Below are 9,186 nucleotides of genomic sequence, written 5' to 3'. Positions count from 1 at the left end.
CTGCACTTGTATTCCCTGGTTTTAGCAGAGTGCATAGGACATAAAAGTAAGCATTTTAAAAATGTTTGTTGACTAACAGTGATTTGTGACCAGCCATAAGAGAGCTGTTATAAGACCAGCGAAAAAGTGGTTTTTAGGAGCTCACAGGATGATGATTACCAGATAAATCTAAGGGAAATGCCAAGATCTAAAATATAGGACAAGATAGCTTTGGGTCCAGATTAGGAAGAAATTTTAATTTTCTCTCTAAAGGTAAAAGAAAATGAGTAGGAAATATTTTTCTAGGTTTCTTGGGCCAATGGTTTCACTGATGTTGATCTTTTTTTTTTTCCAAGACTATGCCTCCTTATATTGCCTAGGATAAAACACAATATGTAGGGTAAAGTATAGGGCTAGAAGGGTACAGGGGGGTCAGAGATTTTATATTTGACCCTAGAAGTGATAGGGAGCCATTGGAGCTTATTGAACTGGATGATAGAGCTAAACCTTTAAAGAAAATTTCAAGCAGTGGAGATGAGAAGGAAGTATATTTTAGAAATGGGAAACAGACTATGCAAAAACATGGAAGTGGATGTTGTATAAAAGGAATTGCAATAACTAGCAGCATTTGGTTGAAATGAAGAATATAGTAGATGAGGGAAATGGGATAAGTTAACCAAATAAGTCTGGAAAGATAGACAGGAACCAGATTTTGAAGGGCTTTAGGTGCCAAATGAAAGAGTTTGTATTTTATGGCAGAGGCAATAGAAGTACTAAGACTACCAGAGATGACTATTCTTTAGCCACAAATTGACATATTGACTAGAACTGACTGGATAGACTCCCATGATGCCAAACCATTGTGCAGGCTTCTGAATGGTTGTAGTGGCACCTTCCATTTCTCTGACTCCAGAAAAATACATGTAATCCCCCTGGTCACTGAAAATGCCCAAGCTGCCCAGAGATCTGGGCAGGCTGATCAGGAAGACAGGCTAATTTTTATCTGACACACTGTGCACAATCCTCTTAACTTTAATGCTTATTCTAAGGACTTCCCTCTTGGTGAGAAAAACAACAGCTGGTAATCTATTTTACGGTTGTCACTCATGGTGGCTCAGCCCATCTAGGTGGACTATTTTGATATAATCATTAGCTAGGGTGGGGGTGGTTTTCCAAGATGTACCTGATATGAATCCAAAAGAAAAAGAGAACACAAGAAAAACAGGAAATCAAATTCTTTCAGATGAAAATAGACCGGAATTTCTCTCAACTAGCAAGTATTTATTGACCTTCCCTTTGCTTCATTCTAAGTGGAAGGAATATAAATAATAAAGGTGGGGGTAATTCTTATCCTTGGAGGGCATGAGAAACACTGGATGAAATTTTTTGCCAAAAGCTTTTTGATCCCAGAAGTAACAAAGTATGAATGTTTCTCTGATGTTTATGCTAATTTTGGCCTCACAATTAACACCAAGAAAACAGAGGTACTCCATCAGTCAGCATCACAATACCCATTGGTTACATCAAAGGGAGAAGTTTTGAATGCTGTGGATAAATTCACTTACCTTGGCAATATACTTTCCAGGGATGTACCCATTGATAATAAGGATGACTCATGCATTGCCAGAGTTAACTTAGTGTTTGGGAGGCTCCAAAGGAAAGTGTGGGAGTGAAGAGGTATTAGACTGACTACCAGACTGAAGGTCTACAGAGCTGTCATGCTGACCTCATTGTTGTATGCCTGTGAAACCTGGACAGTCTAACAGGCCATGGCAGGAAACTGAATCCTTCTATTTGGATTGTTTTAGGAAGATTCTGAAAATTGCCTGGCATGATAAGGTACCACTGAGGTCCTTTCTCAAGCTAAACTGCTAAGCATTCAAACACTGCTGCAGAGAGTAGTGACACAAAAAGGTTGGTCACATTGTTTGAAAGCCAAATGTATGCTTTTCTAAAGGACTATTTTATGAAGAACTCACACAGGGCAAGAGTTCATAGGGTGGTCAGAAGAAGTGGTACAAGGAAACTGTCAAGGTTTCTCTTAAAAACTTTGGAATTGGAAGGGGGGGAGGGGGCAACTGGCACAGTGGCCTGGAAGACAACTCAGACGACTTACGTAAACCTCTCTCTTTCCCTAGTACCTTGGAAGCACAGATTTTTGGGGGGGTTTTTTGTTTTGTTTTGTTTTGTTTTGTGTTTTGTGTGTGTATGTTTTTTTTGGACCTGACCTCTTAGGTCCCATTAAGTCAGACAGCTAGGACGCTGTTTTGTGCTCAGACTGATCTCAGGTTTTCAGTCCTATTTGGTTATTTTGGAGAACATGGACATGTGTGCAGTTTCTGAAGAATGCAAGATAAGGACAGATGCCCCATCTGGAAGTGTAATTCTTTCAGCTCTCTCCATGCTCTGGAGAAGTTTTCTTCAGGTATTTTTTTGTGGTGTGCTTTTTTTTGTTTGTTTGTTTTTCAAGGCTTGTGGGGTTTTTTTTGTTTGTTTTTCAAGGCTTACTCTCAAACCTTCCTTTATGGAGGAAGGGACTTCCAGGTCCTATGCCTGTAGCTCCCAAACGTTCGCCTTTGGGTTGTCTTTTACAACATTGGAAAAAAAATTATTTTCTCTGGAGATCTTGGAAAAGAAAAGTCGGCAGGGTTTTTTGTTTTTTTTTTTTGCAACACAGTTTGGCCTAGGTATAGCCTAAAAGACAATTAATCATGGCCTATTTTGGGGACTTTAAAAGAGAATACTCTCAAGGCATGGAACAGGAGGAAATCAGTGAAGTCAGAACTCCTGCACCAAAAGCTTTAAAGGAAAATACAAGCTGGTTACAGGCCATAGAGGACCTTAAGAAGCAGATAAGAGAAGTGGAGGAAAAATTGGGAAGAGAAATGAGAACAATGCAAGAAAATTATGAAATGAGAGTCAACAGCCTGACTGAAGAAAATAATACCTTAAAAAACAGACTGACTCAAATGGCAAAGGAGGCTCAGAAAGGCAATGAGGAGAAGAATGTCTTAAAAAGTCGAATTTGCCAGATGGAAAAAGAATCTCAAAAGCTCACTGAGGAGAATCATTGCTTCAGAATTAGATTGGAGCAAATGGAAGCTAATGACTTTATGAGAAATCAAGATGCTGTTAAACAGATCCAAAGAAAAAAAAAAAAGAGAGAATACTCTCTTGCGGTTAGAATCATACTGTCGCAGAGAAAGAAGATGGATAGAAATTGCCTACTTAATGGTTTTTGTTGAACTTTCTCAGAACAAGTGTCTCAGGAAAGACTGAGATGCTAGAGCCCCTCCACAGAGGGGCAACGGGGACCAATTAAAAGGGGTCACCCTTTCCTATGGCTTCAGCCCTAGCCCCTCCCCCCTCAGCAACTCTTGCTCAGGCCACTGAGGCAGCTCCCCCAGCCCCTTCTGCTACACCCCAACACCATCCATATCTCCTACCCTGCATCTCCCAGTATGGCCCCTTCCCTCTCAGGGACCCCTGCTCAGGTCCTAGCCACTGGTCAGGCTGAAGTGCCTCCCTCTGTGGCCCCTCCCCATGAAGCAACACCCACTTAGCTCTCAGGCCCTACCCCCCAGGCAGAGCCAGATTCCCCCAGTCTTTCAGTCTGATCCAGTACAGCCAGCACCCCCCAGTTACTCTCTCACAGTAAGTGGGACTTCAATCTCCCTTCCCAAACCTCTGTCCCCACATCACCTTCAGGGCTTTTTCCCTTAAGGGAAGTCACCTGGAATGAGGTCAATGAGTGATTAAGGGCAGGAGGCCATCTGGAGATTACAGACAATGATGGGCTAGACTAGCAACTAAGCTAGTAATTAGCAGTTAGTAACTAGGCACCAAGTAAGGCTTATTGCCTCATGCAAATGCCTCATCAAATGGGATGATTTAATCAAGAGTCCAAGGGAAGTTCCCAGAGCCTGTACCTCCTTGAGAGCTCAGGGGACTCCCAGAGCCCATACCTCATCAAGTATGTGTGATGACCAACTTTGATAGACTGGACTCTTCTCAGCAATGCAGGGTTGTAAGACAACTCCAAAAGACTCATGACGGAGACAGATGTCTACATTCAGAGAAAGAACTAGAAAGAACAGAGTTTGAATCCAGATTGAAGCAAACTACCTGCTCTTTTTCTTTATCTTCTTTGGGTTTGTTTCCTCTTTCCCATTGTTAATTCCATCTGATACCTGACTAATGTCTAATGTGAAAGTCAATGAATTTGGCTTAAGGAAGGAATGATATACACACTAAATAGGGTATCTCACCCTACAGGAGAGTTGAGGGGAAGGAGATGAGAGGGGGGGATGATGGAAGGGTGGGCAGGCTGGGGGGGAGGGAAGTTGGAAGCACTCACCTTTGAAAAAAGATGGAATCAAAGTAGAGAATTGGAACAAGTGGGAGGTGGGATAGGATGGAAGGAAATATAGTCAGTCCTTCACAATATATCCACTATGGAAATGTTTTGCATAGCTACACATGTACAACCTATATTGAATTGCTTATCTTCCCAATAAGTTTGGGTGACAAGGGAGGTAGGGAAAGAATCTAGAATTCAAAGGTTTAAAATCAAATGTTTAAAAAATATATTATTATTATTTTACATGTAACTGGGAAATAAGATATACAGGCACTGAAGCATAGAGATCCACTGTGCCTACTGGAAAGTCTGGAGGGGGGATAGGGAAAGATATGAGAGGGAGCAGATTGGGGGAGGGGATATTCAGTGGGATTGCTGTTTTGGGGTGGTGGGTAGGGGGAAAATGGGAAGAAAATCCATAACTCAAAATCTTGTGGAAATGAATGATGTAAACTAAAAAATAAAAATATATATATTAAAAAAAGCAAAAAAAAAAAACCTTTGGAATTGATTGTATGACATGGGAGACACTGGCCCAGGACCACCCAGTATGGCGTGACGTTAACAAAGAAGGTGCCATGTTCTGTGAGCAAAGCAGAATTAAAGAAATGTTAAGATGGTGCAGATTTAGAGAATCTGCCCCAACTCTCACATGGACAATTTGTGCTTGGGAATAAACTTGTGGTAGAACATTCTGAGCCTGTGTTGGTCTAATCAGTCACAGTCAGACACACTGTACCTTGACTCTAACACAGTGATGTCACTTTGGTCCTCTTTGGAAAATAAAGGACAACAACCAACCATTGACCTCCCATTGAGTTCTATTGTAAGTGCAAGGAATATAAATAATAAAGGTAGAGAATTCTTATCGCTGGAGGACTTGAGAAACACTGGAGGAATTTTTTTTTTACCACCAATTACCAATTTTTTTGTTTCCCAAACAGTGCTGATTGGGTCTGCCCTCAGTACACTCCCTCCTAGTGACCAAAGACAAGTGTTTCTTAGCTGGCTGAGGGCAGGGGGGTGCTTTAGAGATGGAAGGGTCTTTAGATGCCATCTAGCCCAACCCCCTTATTTCATAGATAAGGAATTTGGCTCAGAAGGTTAAATGACTGGCCCATGGTGTCAGACACAGCTATTTGAACCCAGTTGTTTTTTCTTCATTTCAAGCTTATTAGAATATATAGACATTACAACAACACATGTTATCCAACTGAGCTATCACGTGAGACCTGCATAAACACAACAGTTCTAGAATCTTCACATAGGGGGAAAAAAAAAACCAAGCAACACAGAATCAACTATACTATATATACAGAAACACAACAGAGTCATTCAAAAAAATTGTAATTAGTGGTTGCATACAGTGGCAGAATATACACTGTGAATATTGTGTTGGTGCTACACTAGGTTATATAGTGGATAGAGCGGTGGGTGTGAAGTCAAGACGACCTGAGTTCAAATCTCAACGTATATACTTACTAGCTAAGTAATCATAAGCAAGTACTTTTACAACCTTTGTTTCACTTGATACTTGGGTAAATGAAAGTAGATTTGATCAGTGAAGCTGGTACTTAACTACCTTGATCAGAGCATTCATTATCTGTTGACTTGTAACTAATCTACTCATTAATGCAACAACTAAGTACTCAAGGCAATTTGTGATTTTATTGTTTAACCATGCCTGTGAGAGGATTGCTATAAAAACTTCTTTCACTCTACATTTGCAAGCTTACCTTGGTTCTTCTCTGTTATCAACATCTTTTTGTTAATGCTAGCTTACTTCATGAACAGAACTTTCTGTTCTCCAACCATTGTAAATCTGGCTAATGATATTTTCATTCCTCTCTGCCTAGCTATTTCCCACCCTCATCTGCTTGTTGTTTTCTAGTGATGTATGCCTCTCCGACTTTGTCAGGTGAAATTTATCGGCTCCTTCTTGTACTTGATGGGAATTATGAGTCACAAGGATTTCCTAAGAGGAATTTTCCACCAGGAATATATTAAGGGTTTGGGATCACAACTACATTCATTCCATTAGCACCCTGATCTAAAATTGGGGGCAGGGGAGAGGTAGGAGTACGAAAATAAAAGGAAGAGCAAAGAAAGGCAATTGTTTAAAAAAAAGGTGTTTTTTTTTTTAACAAAAAAAGACTTAAAACCTCAGTCACTGTGCTAGACAGCAGCAAGCTAACAGCAAAGGACAGTGAATTAAGGAAAGGAGCTTTATAAGAGAAAATGCCATGGCAAGAACAGGTGGGAATATCTCTGACAGCACAAGCAATACTGAAGGGAGCCCATGATTATATTCAATTTCTTCTGTCATTACACTGAAATGGAATGATTTTCTAGCATGAGAACTGTAAGGCATGTTCATTTTGATCAGTAGCTATTTTTTTGTTAAAAAAAAATTCTATTAAACTGCCCATTGAACTTTCTTTTGGTGTGTCATTTCAATTTGTCATGTTATTGTTGCTTTTAAAATCCCTATATCTCCCAGCATAGCACCATGGGGGCCTCTGCCAATATGAGACTCCCAGGAATCATTCTTGGTCCTGAAAGAGCTGCCTATCCTCCTATTCTATTCTCTGATGAAATGTTAGGGCTTACTTGGACCACATGCTCCCTTGATTTCACTGTCTCCACACTGCCTAATTTTGCCTACAAATACTCTGTAGAACAGGTTCTCATGTCTCCAAAAAAGTACACAATCATGTAGCAGCCAGGTTCCTATTTCCCCTCCCCTTATTACCTGTGGGTGGCCAGAAATCTACCCTAGGTTCTGAGTATTTTGTGGGTCAGTATCTTCTCCAAACCATAGCTTGCAAGTGCCTACTAGAATTTTTTTTTTTAAAGTAAATAGACAGTGGGGCAGCTAAGTTTCAAAGTGAATAGAGCACTGTCCCTGGAATCAGGAGGACCCAGTTCAAATCTGGCCTCAGATACTTAACACCTACTAGCCATGTGACCTTGGGCAAATCACTTACTCCCAATTGTCCTGCTTTCCCCTCTCCAAAAAGTAAAAAATAAATTAAAAAAAATAAAGTAAATGGACCAGAGGGCTTACTTAATTTAAAGCAAAAGAATAAAATGAGGTGTGAGGTGTTTAGATGAGATGACCCTTCAGGGGGCCCCTTCAGACGCCAGATCTGTGAACTACCATCATTTTGGGAATTAGAACAGTAAGAAAAACACATTCATTCTCTCTATAAACCTGGAACTCTTTCTCACTAAAGTATATATACAGCCTGCCCCCAATGGGAAGAACAGAAATCTATACGAATCATGAATCTTGATCATGATCAGTAGAGGGATCCCACATCTACAGAGATAAGCCACATGCATGGAGTAAGGAAAATGGATGAAGGAGGCCCTGGTTCTACCATCATTTTTATGTTTTCTATTGCAAGAGTTCTTACCTTTTTGTGTGTCATAGATCCCTTTGGAAATCTGGTGAAGCCTACAGATCCCTTCCTGGAATAATGTTCTTAAATACATAAAATAAAGTACACAGGATTAGGAAGGAAACCAATTAGATTGAAATACAATTATCTGGATACTTAAAAAGAAACCCAGTCCATGGATCACAGACAGCTTCATAACTTCTGAGCTAGACAAAGTTGGTCTGAAGTTGCAAACTGACACATTTGAATTTGGCAAAATTCCTCAAGTATTTGGAATCACATGATAGCTCGACAAGGAGTGGGCTTTGGTCCAGGGGTGATAGAGGCTCTCCTCAGCTAGCCACATCCAAAGAAGCCATGAGAATTGAGGACTTTTTGAGGACTCAGTGGCTTACTAAAGCAAATTTATGTCAGTCAACAAATGAGTGGTGCCATGTGCTAGGCATGGCACTAAACTCTGGGAATATATATATAAGCGAAATATAATAATCCCTGTCCTCAATCAGCTTGTACTTTAATGGGAGAAGACAATGCATTAATGGAAGCTGAAAGGAATGATCACGGTAGAAAAAAGTCTGCGTTGTCAAGGGTGGAGCCAAAAGTGAAATGAAGGAGGGAACATAACTGACTTGGGCACTTTTCTTAAAGCTGAAGTGTCCACCAGAAATTATACACCAAATCCCCCTAAACCTGTTAGAAGGTGACCAGGGTCCCTGGAAAACACCTAATAGGCCATAATAGTGAGGGAACATTTCACCTGTGTTGCTAGGAACATGCCCCAGATTCAGGTCTGTTTATGTTTGTATCAGGGCTTTGCTAGGTAATCAAGGCTTCACTAGAAACAGCATTAACGGAATTACCCCCACCTTAGAACCACATTTTGTTGATTAGCAACACCTAACTCTATATAAGTGTATCTTACAGAAGACTCAGTGCTGTCTTCCCTGTTGGGGAGGCAGTCACCGGCCGGTTAATACACACTCCTATCAAATTATAATTGGTTTTGCTGTCTTGCTTTCTCGGTTGTCCATTACAAAGCAGAAGTTTTGAGGGGAACTGACCACTCAGAGGAAGGGCCACAGCAATTGAGCAGTCATCCTGTGGAGTCTGGATTGGATAGTCAGGAGTAGAGCCTAGATGCAGAGGAAGGAGTAACATAGAGGAGTGAAGAACTACATTACTATAGCTAAATCTCACAATGATCTCACCTAAGGATATAGTTGGAAAGATCCAAAAACAGGACAAGAAAGATCAGTTTGGCTTAAACCCACAAAGGACATTTTGAAACAGTAGGGATGGAAAATGTGAACAGGCAATTAAAGATGTAGTCAATTGCCTTACACAGGTATCAGTGTTGGCCTATGCAGACTTAAGCAAATCTTTCATAATAGGTACATACATTTTCGAGGATAGGTATATAGGTAGATAGATAGATGGACAGAC

This window comes from Petaurus breviceps, unplaced genomic scaffold, assembly GCF_028583685.1.
Source record: "Petaurus breviceps papuanus isolate PSGF00001 unplaced genomic scaffold, PetGlider_PUasm1.0 126, whole genome shotgun sequence".
In the NCBI taxonomy this organism is placed as follows: Eukaryota; Metazoa; Chordata; class Mammalia; order Diprotodontia; family Petauridae; genus Petaurus; species Petaurus breviceps.
Note: the sequence above shows the minus strand (reverse complement) of the source record.